The sequence below is a fragment of the Ochlerotatus camptorhynchus genome, unplaced genomic scaffold, assembly GCF_037179485.1.
Source record: "Ochlerotatus camptorhynchus isolate MF236.1 unplaced genomic scaffold, CSIRO-AGI_Acam_v1.1 ptg000281l, whole genome shotgun sequence".
Taxonomy (NCBI): domain Eukaryota; kingdom Metazoa; phylum Arthropoda; class Insecta; order Diptera; family Culicidae; genus Ochlerotatus; species Ochlerotatus camptorhynchus.
This window is the reverse complement of record NW_027040770.1, coordinates 443,303-457,189: the sequence shown is the minus strand read 5'-3', so window position 1 is coordinate 457,189 and position 13,887 is coordinate 443,303.

The window sequence follows — 13,887 nt, the reverse complement described above, 5'->3', positions numbered from 1 at the left end:
GTTTTTTGTTCCTGATTTTCCACTTCTTTTGCCCGGAAAATTCATCATCCCACATACAGCGGGCTAGTCGCCCACGGCTCGCCCCCGGACCGCTCGGCGGACGGGGCGGACTTGGGCGAGTCGAACCTCGCGGCGCCGCTTGGTCCAATTTTGGTCGCCGGCGCGCCGGGGGCGACCATATTTGCAACATTTGGGCGCCTGAGGCGAAAACGATACCTGTCAAAAAACTGATCGTTTTAGCCGCTTTGGTCGCCCTTTGTCCGCCCCCAGCTGCCCCGGCGCGCTACCCGGCGGCTGTTGTTTGTGCACCACCATTTTCTTTCTTTTTGCGATTTTAATAATAAAAAGTAAATAATGTTGAACCCTTCAAATGACTTTATTTAAAATTCCTTTAAACATACATACAAAAATAATTCTTATAACTAAAATATTTGATTTTTTTGCATATACATATCTTAAAATAACAATAATAACAAACAAACTTACAATCTACCCAAAATCAGACGATATTCCCAGGGATGCCTCATCATTCAGGTTCAGGCCAATCCCGGGTGCCCTGGGGGAAGCATCCAGTAACTGATTGGATTTTATTAGGTTTAACACCATGATGCGACACATCGAATTACATGAGAATTCAATGAATGGTTCAATAGAACTCAAATTTAGTTCCAAGAACCACTTTGGCCACATCCGGACATATTCCGGGTGTCCCGGGGGAAGAAGCCAACATCTAATTAGGGTCAAACCCATCATGCAACACATCGAATTACATGAGAATTCAATGACTAGTTCAATGGAACTCAAATCTAGTTCCAAGAACCACTTTGGCCACATCCGGACATATTCCGGGTGTCCCGGGGGAAGAGGCCAACATCTGATTAGGGTGAAACCCATCATGCGACGCATCAAAATACATGAGAATTCAATTTCTGGTTCAATGGAATTCAAATTTAGTTCCTAGAACCACTTTGGCCACATCTGGACATATTCCGGGTGTCCCGGGGGAAGAGGCCAACATCTGATTAGGGTGAAACCCATCATGCGACACATCAAAATACATGAGAATTCAATTACTGGTTCAATGGAACTTAAATTTAGTTCTTAGAACCACTTTGGCCACATCTGGACATATTCCGGGTGTCCCGGGGGAAGAGGCCAACATCTGATTAGGGCCAAACCCATCATGCGACACATCAAATTACATGAGAATTCAACGACTGGTTTAATGGAACTCAAATCTAGTTCCTAGAACCACTTTGGCCACATCCGGACACATTCCGGGTGTCCCGGGGGAAGAGGCCAACATCTGATTATGGTCAAACCCATCATGCGACTCATCAAAATACATCAGAATTCAATTTCTGGTTCAATGGAACTCAAACCACTACAAGAACCAGAACCAGAACAAGAACCACTTTGGCCACATCCGGACATATTCCGGGTGTCCCGGGGGAACCCGAATAAAAATTTACGTTTGCCTAACGTTTGATGTCTACATCAGCATCGAAATAAAATATATTCCTGGCATCAAACATTAGAAAACATTGCTATTTAGATGTAACGTGAAATAAAATTTTGCTATTCAAATGTTGTTCTGACGTCGAGAATTTTAATCGAATTTTTATTTTTTTAGATGATTTAACGTTCTTCGGGTGTTTTCAACTGTAGATGCTTCCTGATGTTGTCAAATGTACAAGACATTAAAACAAAATGATTTTCGGGTGTTTTCAATTGTACTAAGAACTTATTGTTTTCGGATGTTTTCAAATGTACAAAACATTAAAATCTAACTTTTTCAAATGCTTTCAACCATACAACACATTAGAATTACAAACATGATTTTGTAAACAGTACACACCATTGTTGTTAGATAACGTTATAGAAATGCATACATAATAGTCATAGCTAAAGCTCCCGTTCCCCACCAGTCAGTTAACTGACCTTAGCTAACCTAATATCATTGTAGCAACTCTCTATGCGGCATTGGAACCATGCCATCAGCGCGCTAAGAGTTATTAGACTACTGACATAGGCGCCAATTCGTGGATGACGAGGCACTAGGTGACGTTACAGCGAACTTGACGATTGTTGTATCATTTTTTAACGTACTACCAGACAATGATGCGTAGTGTTTACATGATCAAGTTTCCAACTCTACTACAATCTACAATCTACAATCAACTGGAAATCGATATCCGACGCCATTTTTAAATCAAATATGGGATATATTGCCATATACCGTTGATACCATTGACATCGATATGGGTATTTTTGGAATCGGGGTGACGTGTAGATATAGGAAATTGATATCCGACGCTACTTTGAAATCCAAGGTGGAGGATTCCTGTTGCAGAAAAAGTGTCAAATATCCATAAATATGGATATTTTTAGAATCGGGCTAATGACTAAAGGCCGCTAATCAATATCCGATAAGTTTTTGAAATTAAAGATGGCGGCTTCTGGTTTAAGAAAAATTGGGAATGCTGTCAATTATCTATAAAATGGGTATTTTTGGGATCGGGTGACGTCTAGAGATTGGAAATAGGCATACGACGCCATTTTGAATTCCGAGATCCAAGAAGAGATTGGGAATTACTATCAAATATCAATCAATATGGGATTTTTTTGAAGGTTTTTGGAGGTTGTCGTCTAGAGAAAATCGATATCCGATGCCATTTTGAAATCAAATGTGGCGGCTTCCAGTTTCATAAAAAGTGAAAAATAATTTCAAAAGTCCATAAATATGGGTATTTTTGGAATTTGGGTCACGAATAGAGGCCAAAAATCAATTTTAACATAACTTTAACCAAACATTTACTTCCCAACAAACAATTGCCTATTGAAGAAACGACTTCTTAACTATTTTATATCACTTCATGCTTAATAATACTTGTACTATTTTAAATATTAATGTTCACACAAATCAGAATTTATTCAACTACAACATCTAAGTATTTGGTGTTGAATAAGGTATGTCGAGAAGCTTTTCTTCGACTTACAAAAATTGTAACAGAGCTTATTCGATCAAATTTTTGATTATTCAACGTTAATTAGACATCATTACTTCCTTAAACAGCGATGATATAAAGGTGTATATAGACGCTTGATTATTATGTGAAATAATGTTTCATTAGACACTATTCTACATTTATTAAACGATTATTAAATTACGGGATAATTTAACTTAAACTTAACTTAAAGTTAAGTTAAACTTAACTTAACTTCAACTAAATTTTAACTTAACTTTAAATAAACTTTAACATAACCTTTACTTAACTTTGACTTAATTTTAACTTAACTTAAATTTTAACATAACTTAAACCTAACTTTAACTTAACTTTAACTTAACTTTAAATTTTAACTTAAATTAAACATAACTTTAACATTAACATAACTTTAACTTAAACCGAACATTAACTTAACATATCTTTAACTTAACTTTAACTTAACTTAATTTTAACTTAAATTCAACATAACTTTATCCTAAAATTAACTGAACTTTAACTTTCACTTAACTTTAACTTAACTTTAACTTAATTTTAACTTAACTTAACTCAACTTTAACTCAACTTTAACTCAACTTTAACTCAACTTTAACTTAACTTTAACTCAATTTTAACTTAACTTTAACTTAACTTTAACTCAACTTTAACTTAACTTTAACTTAACTTTAACTTAACTTTAACTTAACATTAACTGAACTTTAACTTAACTTTAACTTAATTTTATTCAACTTTAACTCAACTCTAACTTAACTTTAACTTAACTTTAACTTAACTTTAACTAAACTTTAACTTAATTTTAACTTAACTTAACTTTAACTTAATTTCAACTTAACTTTAACTTAACTTTAACTTAACTTTAACTTAATTTTAACTTAACTTAAACTTAACTTTAACCTAACTTTAACTTAATTTCAACTTAACTTTAACTTAACTTTAACTTCATTCTACCTTAACTTTAACTTAACTTTAACTTAACTTTAACTTAACTTTAACTCAATTTTAACTTGATTTTAACTCAACTTTAACTTAACTTTAACTTAACTTTAACTTAACTTTAACTTAACTTTAACTTAACTTTAACTTAACTTAACTTAACTTTAACTTAATTTCAACTCAATTTTATCTCTACGTTAACGTAACTTTAACTTTACTTCAAACTAATTACTTACTTTACTTTGATTTTATTAGAACTTAAACTGAGTTTATCTTTAAATAAAAATTTATTTAGTTTTATTTAACTTCAACTCATTAATTAACCATAAACTTGAATTAAATTTAACGTAAATTTAAGTAACGCTAAATATAACATAAAACTAGCAAAACTTTAACTTATTTTAACATAAATTTATTAAAAATAAAACTAACTTAACTTTGACTTAACTTTAACTTTACTTCAACTTAACTTTAACTTTACTTCAACTTAACTTTAACTTTACTTTAACTTAACTTTAACTAACCTTTAATTTGACTTTTACTTAACTTTAAACTAATTTATTATATAACTTCGTTTTTATTTTGACTTAACTTGAGTTTATCTTTAAATAAACTTAATGTAGTTTTATAAAACTTCAACTCATTAATTTATCTTAACATTGAATTAACTTTAACATAACATAGTTAAACCATACCTAATTAATTTAACATAAAACATGCTTCACTTTTACTTAATTTTTACATAAATTTAACTAAACCTTATCTAATTAATTTAATATAAATCTAACTTAACGTTAACTTAACTTTAACATGGCTTTAGCTTAATTTTAACATGGCTTTAACTTAACTTTAACATATCCTTAACTTAACTTAAACTAATTAATTAAATTGACTATAAGTCAAAGACACATAAGCATTAACTTAACTTCCACTTAACTTTAACTTAACTTAAAAATAACTTAGTTTTAACATATCTTTAACTTAGCTTTATCCTAACCTTTACTAAATAATATAATAACTTTAACTTAACTTTATCTTTATTGAAACTCAACTTGATTTTATCTTTTAAAAACTTTAACTAACTTATTTTAATTTTAATTTAACTTTACTTTAACTTTACACCAATATGAATTTAACTTTTGGGATCTGGCTTCGGATTCGCTAACGGGATACGGATTCAAATCCCTTATCGGGATCCAGATTCGAATTCCTGATCAGGATCTGGCTTTGGATTGTTCATGAATTAAAAAATAGAATACAGAAGAAGTACAGAATAATCTCGTCGGAAGCAGTAGGCATTATCGCCGGAATGATCCCTATTGGCATCACTAAGGCGGAGGACAGCGAGTGCTACAGGCAGAGAGAAGCCGGAAGAGTACGGAAAGTCGTGAGAGCGGAGTCGTTGACTAAGTGGCAACAGGAGTGGGACCTCGAGTGGGACACGACGGAGAACGGTAGATGGACACATCAGTTGATACCGATTCTTTCGACCTGAGGCCACTGCTGCTTTAGGAAATACCTGCATCGGTTCGGACACGCAGCGTCATCCCTCAGTCCGGAGTGTGGCAATGTGGACGAAACGCCGGAGCATGTGGTCTTCAAATGTCCATGGTTCGAGGCAATGCGAAGGGAGATGCCCGTCCTCAACGTGGAGAATGTCGTACATGATATGTGTCGAGACGAGGGCATCAACTTCCCGTAGCTAATTCCAGCTCCACCACCATGTATCCAGAATTGCACTTAACTGGATCTGGATGAAAAAAATAAAATCAAAAATTATCAACATTGCCCTTGTTTCCGTTTGCATACAGTATATTTACCTTGAAAATATTCCCCTTGGCATGTTGTAGACCTCCTTGGTTCCGTTGGGAAAGAATTCACCCCGGTTTCGGTCGAAAAAAATCCATCTCGGCGTAGAGTCCACTCCCAATCCATGAAAGCAGCCGGCTGAAAAAAAAATTTACAAAAATTATCAAATTATATTGTTTTTTTTTTTGTTTGCATTGAAAAGTTGTTTACTTACCTTAAGTATAAATGTTCTGGTTGACACGTTCCGTCTTTGGTCCCGTCGGAAGACCATTAACTCCCGAATATGGCCATCGGAGGCCAATTTCACGGCCCGAAAAAAAAAAAACAAACGACTTCCACGAACGAAATGAAAACATGGCTGACCACGTAATCAGCCGCCACGAACAAAATCACAAAAAAAAAAAACCAACTTCCATCCGCCATTTGGTAGCCCGGCGCATGAAATTACTCTAGCGGGGCGAGTCGCCTTTCGTCCGGATCCCGGAGCGCCATTTGGTCGCCCGGCGGATGAAATTACTCTAGCGGGGCGAGTCGCCTTTTGTCCGCATCCCGGACAAAGGGCGAACGATCAGTCTTCAAGTCGCTCAATGTCAAATGACGTCACTTTTTCGCCGGCAATTCGTGTGGGATACTTTGGAGAAAATCCACTCTGCGTTGGTCTGAACGACCGTGCACATACTGCTTGGCGACGGGAGTTGCCAGAACTATGTTTCGAAAATAGATTTCATCCGTTCACAGATATCGGTGTTTGGATTTATTTACTAAAATTAGCTCGAGGAAACCGTGCGTACACGGAGAGATTAATCAACTCAAAATCTAGATCGAAAGAACTTAAAAATAAACAGTCCTGCAACATTACTGTTTTGGGTATAATTTCGATCTCATTGATAAGTACTTATAACTTAAGCGTGGCCCGTAAAAAAATCCAGTGTCATTGTACCCATGATATTTTCTATCAAAACATTGGATTTATTTTCCATTACCATACAATTTTCGAAATTCATGGTTCACAACAATGAAAATCATGGTATTTGAGAAATTTACAGTAAAAAAGGGGGGTTGGTATGCATCCTTACAAAAAAATAAGTGATTTATCTTGAACAAATTTGATCTCATCACACTAATTTTCATTGTTTGAACATTGTATCGTGAAAATCGAAATTTATTTTTTCTTCCATGCAATCATTTAAAATAAATTTTAATGTACTTGAAATCCAATAGTCAAAATCATTGTAATTTCGTTGTTTTATTATTTTTTTCGGGATCATTTGTGCTTTTCATAAAAAATTGAAATTATTTGGTCTAGTTTTGTGGAATCACTGGTAGAAAGTCACGCCAAAACTGCTTGACAAAGTGGTCAATCACCGACGGACATCGATTGCCATTCATAGACGGCAATTGAATGTGCAGGAAGGCAGCTTCCACACCTGTGAAGGATATCGCACCCATTCAAACACACATGGGCCGGAACCAACGGCTTTACTTCCCTTCGTGACGACGTGACCAGAGGTTTTTAGAGATTACAGAAAAATCCCACCGACCTCGGCTGGGATTGAACCCAGACCCATTGGGGTGAGAAAGCAGTCACGCTTACCATTACACCACTGGCGCCGGCAACTACAGCTCTGGAGACAAAAATCGGTATTGTTGTTGTTCTCAACAAATTATCAAAAATCTGGCAACGCTGGCACCACCCCTCAATGTCGACAGCGCGAAAAGCTCCAACAATGCACGGTCGTTCAGACCAACTCAAAGTTCAGTCGAGTCGTTACAATTTCGTCAATATAGTGCATTTAATCAAAAGTATGTTGAACTTTCCGGGCAAAATCCGCGGAAAATCAGGAAAAATTTCTCAAAAATGAGGAAAGTCCATGAAAATTTTCCTCATTCTAGGAGTGCTGAGTGAAACCTCTATTGATTTTTCTCATAATCCCGAAGTTTTTCTTTGAAAAGCCCGGAGTATTCAAAACACTTTTGAGTAAATCCACTTTTGGCGACATTGAGTCGACTGGACTCAATTTTGGGTCGGTCTGTCGACCGTGTGCGCAAATGGGCAAATCCACGATCACATGTTCCCCGTGTAGGACGGTTAATTTTCCAAATTCAAGACCAACAATTGAAATGGCCTTAACTCCATTTTGTAAACAAACCTTGTTAGGGCATTTTCTCGCGAACCGAAACCTTCATTCGCAAACCTTAACCGCTGTCCAGACTGGAGAGTTATAACATGTTATAACGGTTGTCAAATAATTGCAACACAGAAACCACCCTCAAGATAGCGCTAAAACATGTTATAACTCTGTAGTCTGAACGTACTATAAACCACAATCGGGTAGAGGAGAATTTCCCCTACCTGTTCATTATGTTGGTTTGCCTTTGCGGACTTCGGTTCGCGAGAAAATGGCCTTACAAGGTTTGTTTACAAAATGGAGTTAAGGCCATTTCAATTCGACAGTGAGCATGCATAAGGGCCTATACGTGATGATCGATTCTCTTCGTCGATTTTCTCTTTTGATAATTACTCGTTAGATTTAACGTTTCTCGGTGTGTTTGCTGTTGCTTTTGATAGCCAATACAACCTGTTACTACTCTGCATTGAACAAATTCTAGAAAATTGTTTCGCTTAGCTGTAGCAATGCAAAGAGAAAATCGATGAAGAGAATCGATCATCGCGTATTCGCCCTTATGCATGCTCACTGTCGAATTGTTGGTCTTGAATTGTAATCTACGAACGGATACATCTGCACGGATGCAGATTGAAATTGCAATCAATGTTTTGAATTGTATATGAATAGGGTAGGTGTTCCAGTAATAGTGGTGTACCTATAGTTGCGGTATGCAGGTTGTGCCGGAATAGTGAGGAGGATCCGGATAAGATTATTTTTCATCGGTAGCTCTCCTAAAATAAAGCATATTTCAAACATAAAATATGCCCAAAAGCGACGGAAAATAATTGATTTCCCTTAACATTTTCACTCCTTTGCACCTATATATAGTTGCGGTAGTGTTCCTATAATAGTGGAACCCATAAGAAACCAACGCATTCAACTATTATAGGAACCAAGGTTAGCAACTACCACAACTACTGGAACAGTGTTCCTATGAATGGAGGACGATCTTTCTAAATTTTTATGCAATTTTATTACAATCTAATATTTTTCTATAAAAATAGAGGTTGAAAGCTATAGATTGACGTATAACAATTGTGTGTACATCGTATATTTATTTTTTCAATTGACAATTTGGCTAAGTACCTCCACTACTGGCTCACCCATCCTATATTATTATTATTACTTTTAGTTGAGTCTCGATAAAATGTTAAATTTTGAAAATCAGGCAGGCAACTTGAGCACTGGATAAAATCATTATATACATACGCTAAGTTATTGTTCAGACCAATAATATTGTTTTGCCAATTACCTCATAGCTGTCAATTCTCATAGAGCACCCATATTTAAGATTCTGCTGAAGCAAACTTGATTTTGTTTCAAAGAAGGTATTTTCGTGGAATGCCGGAAATACATACAAATTTGCGTGCAGACGATTGCACCAACCGGTGGAAACTAACGATTTCAAATTAGCTCACTACTTTACTAGCCTATTGGTCCCAAGTACATCTTTTATTTATTTGTCGTCAATCAGTATAGAAATAGAGGTAACTCTAAGACCAGAAGGTCCCGAAGAAACGAGCTCAACTTTTTGGCTCAGCTCTGGTACTATCTTCGGTCCCAAGCTAATCGATGCACCCTTCGAAACATTAGAAAATACACCAACCCCTCAATTTATCTGTCACCCTTTATAGCGAATCAAAACAAACATAGTGTAGTACTGGAATTTATACTAGAATGGGGTACGTTAATCGATTTGCTTGGGACCAATAGGCTAGTCAAGTAGTGAGCCAATTTAAACTAGTTAGTTTCGAATTGATTGTTGGTATAGACGTGTAAGCGTACACACTTAGAAATTATTGCCGACTTCGGTAATTTTTACCGAAATCTGAACAGCTGAACTTTTCGGTAAAATTTATGCAATTCAATTCAATTGCTTTTCAGCTACTTTGAAACTAAATCTCCACTAACATGACAAGATTTGATCATTTAAACAAGGTTGAACATGTATTGATATTATTTTCAAATTCAATTGCCTTTAAAATGAAGGTCAAAGTTTTACCGAACGTTCAGCTGTTCTGATTTCGGTAAAATTTACCGAACACGGAAACAAAATCTTAGTGTGTACCCCATTTGTAGTCGAAATTTTAGTACTACACTATGTTTGTTTTGATTCCAGGGGTGGGATGTGCAGTCAAATCGGTCTTCTGAAAATCCATCAGTGAGATGTAAATGTGTAAGGCTCATTGAGTTTGTCCTCTCTTTCGTTCTCCCGCTGTTTAAACGGTTGAAGGAGTATGACGTCAAACTTCGTCATTCACTTAATCAGCCCAAGAACGAAAGAGACGACAAATTTACGGGGCCTCACCTGTTTACGGTCATTGATTTTCCCTATGTGAATTTGGTTCCAAACATCAACAAACCATCGTTGCTTATGGCTTTGTTGTCGTTTGGAACCAGTTATGCGAGGTAGGCAACGATTGTTCGTATTTGACAGTCACCTAGCCCCCCCCCCCCAAGTTTGATTCGCTATGAAAGTTTGACATATAAAATGAAGGGTTCGCGGATTTTCCTATGCTTCGAGGGGTGCATCGATTAGCTTGGGACCGAAGATAGTACCAGAGCTGAGCCAACAAGTTGAGCATGTTTCGTCGGGACCTTCCGGTCTTAAGCGAACCCCACCCGTATCAATATATTGACGTGAAGGGGAATTATTGACAATAATATTGATGATGTGAATACTTAAATATTGTCAATATCGATGTATTACCCAAGCGGCACACTTCGATCGAAATAAGTTGCTGCAACTTAATTGTGATCGGAATCAGTTGTACACAAGTAACCACAATTGTTCAGTGACAAGTGTGCTGCTAGGGTAACGTCAATATTAAATGTATTGACAATACGATTATTGACAATAAAAGCAATCGTGTAGGGTCCACTTTAGAGTTACCTCTATGGTTGCACGTTCAATGTTTCATCTGGTTTTACTGTAATACGCAAAATGGTTGGTTTAATTGTTTAGTGAATAGTTATTACATGAATTTAAATAAAAATTACCTCCTATTGATTTATATTTGGGTTTGAAGATGGTTGTATTTATGAATTTAATTAAATCTCGCCGATAAAATAATTTAATGAACCACTCTGTCTAGCAATTTTGGCGTGACTTTCTACCAGCGATTTCCCAAAACTGGCTTCTTTTCTCGTGATTCTAGAAGAGAAAATATTTTGATATTGTTTTATTTCGAAGTTCAAGTGAAATTAAACGGCATTTTAACTGCTAGAATTAAGTGGTTGATTACACTAGTTTACAAAACAACATAAAAAGTGTGAACTTTAGTGGTTGACCAACGTTTCTAATACAAAATCCTACGTTGAATTCAATGCCGTGGTCAGAAAAAATTAAAGTAGAGCCATTTTTGAGATATACAAAAAATTTGATTTTTTGAATTTTGGACAAAAGTACGATTACTAAAATGTCAATATCTTTGGAACTAGTGCACCAATTTTAAATCTTTTTTTATGAAAGTGAAGCTAAATAAATTTGCTATCGTTCACTAGACTATTATATCTTAATTAAAAATTTAATTTTGAAGTCATTTAAAAATTTACAGCATTTTTTTTTAATTTTTCCTGCGAATTTTCCATAAAAATCTTGTTTTAATCAACATTTTTAATGGGATAAAAAGATTCAAAAAATCATTTTATAATTTATTCTTAAAGTCCATTAAAAACTAGAGAAAATGAGTTTTTAATGGATGAAATTGGTTGGAAATTGTCGAAGTTATGAATTTTTTTGTAAAATCATGGAAATTGAATGTTCCAAGATTGGCCGTTGTCCCGCTCCTAGGTTCATGCACCACTTCCAGTAAGCCTTTCTGCGGACGTGTACGCATACGATGCATTTCACTAACACTACCAGCTGTCACGCAAAATTAAATGGGATATTTTCAACAATATAATTTACGCTAGTGTTTGTGAGACCGCTCGACGAGAACCTAACGCAACCAACTCAATTTGACAGCTTTCTTTCTTTAACATTGCTTAACGATGTATACGACAAAACGTGAATTCAAGTGTAAAAATGATCCTCAAAAGTTTTGTTACGCGTGTGGCAACTATATATTTACAAAATCGGTCAATTTCACTGCTTCGTTGCAAACTGCATACAGGCTTTATTTTAAAATTGATCCTGGAGACTTTGACGAACCGTGGATTCCAAAAGTATTATGTAGTTCGTGCAAAACGTGCTTGGCTAGGTGGATGTCAGGCGCAAGGTAAATTGATTTTTTGAATAACTTTCATATAAACAATTTATGTACAGCATGGTAGTGCTTTGTTCTTTCCTGATCGACATTATCTTACTTCATCTATTTTTGATAAGTGTTAATGTCTTACTTACTAACTCACTTATTTGTTATCTGTCAGTCGCTATTTGTCCTTTGACATGCCCACCATATGGCGTCGACCGTTTTCTCATGCAACGGATTGTTATTTCTGCTTGACAAAAGTTAAGCAACAAGGACGTCACAAAACAGTTGAGTATCCACAAGTGGCTTCTATGACAAAACCTGTTCCACATTCAAGTTCGGTCCCGTATCCTGTTTATCCAAAGTGGAAACGAGCGCCCTCTGTTGAATCGACCGTTACAAAAAGTGAGGAGGAATTCAAGGAGGAATGCGAGGAAGACTTCGAGGTGGAATTGGAAAGAAACCCAAAACTGTTTACACAATCCGAATTTAATGATTTGGTGCGAGATCTCGACTTATCGAAGGAGAAATCCGAATTGCTGGCATCACGCTTGAAAGAACACAACATGCTGAGCAAGGAGGTCAAAATTTCTTGTCACAGGAATCGTCACAAGAAATTTGACAAATATTATTCTACAAAGGACAAGGCATGTTTTTGCCATGACGTAAACGGCTTGTTTGAAGAGTTTGGTGAGCCATATGATCCAGCTGAATGGCGTTTATTCATCGATAGCAGCAAGTTGAGCTTGAAAGCCGTTTCACTGCATCAAGGGAATGAGAAACCTTCTATTCCATTAGCTCATGCCGTTAATATGAAGGAAACGTATGAATCAATGGCTCTATTGCTCAATTTGATAAATTACAATCAACACAATTGGAAAATTTGTTCTGATCTTAAAGTGGTTGCCATGTTGACTGGATTGCAACAGGGATACACAAAATATATGTGTTTTTGTGTAAATGGGACAGTCGAGCTCGTAAGGAACACTACGTCCGAAAAGATTGGCCAAAACGGGATAATTTCACAATTGGTAAAGACAACGTTAAAAATGATCCTCTTGTGGTAAAAGAACGCATAATACTTCCACCACTACAGATAAAACTTGGGCTATTCAAAAATTTCGTCAAAGCGTTGCAAAAAGAAGGGCCTGCATTCCAGTACTTGAAATCAGTATTTCCAAATTTATCTGACGCAAAGATAAAGGAAGGTGTATTTGTTGGCCCACAGATCAAAAAACTGCTCAATGATTCCGCATTCAATACAGTTTTGACACCAGATGAGGAAGAAGCGTGGAAATCGTTCCAGCGTGTTGTCACAACCTTTTTAGGAAATTTCAGAAGCCCAGATTATGAGGAAGCCGTCGATGAATTGCTCAAAAATTATGAGAAAATAGGTATAAATCAAAAATATTGTGTTTGTTACATAATTAATTTCAAATCCTTTTATTTCACTGAACACAGGTGTGAATATGTCTTTGAAGATACATTTCCTACATTCTCACATGGATTTTTTCCCGGAAAATCTTGGTGACGAGAGTGATGAGCACGGCGAACGTTTTCACCAACAAATGAAGATGATGGAACGTCGTTACCAAGGGTTTTGGGATGAAGCAATGATGGGTGACTATTGTTGGTTTCTGATTCGAGAAACAAGTTCAAAACATCGAAGACAAAGTCATTCTATTCTCAATCATTTTTAATAAAACCTAAATAAATTTCTTTTGTATCAACTCGGTTTTAAATCCTGATATGCCTTAATCAAATTGATATGTAGAGAAA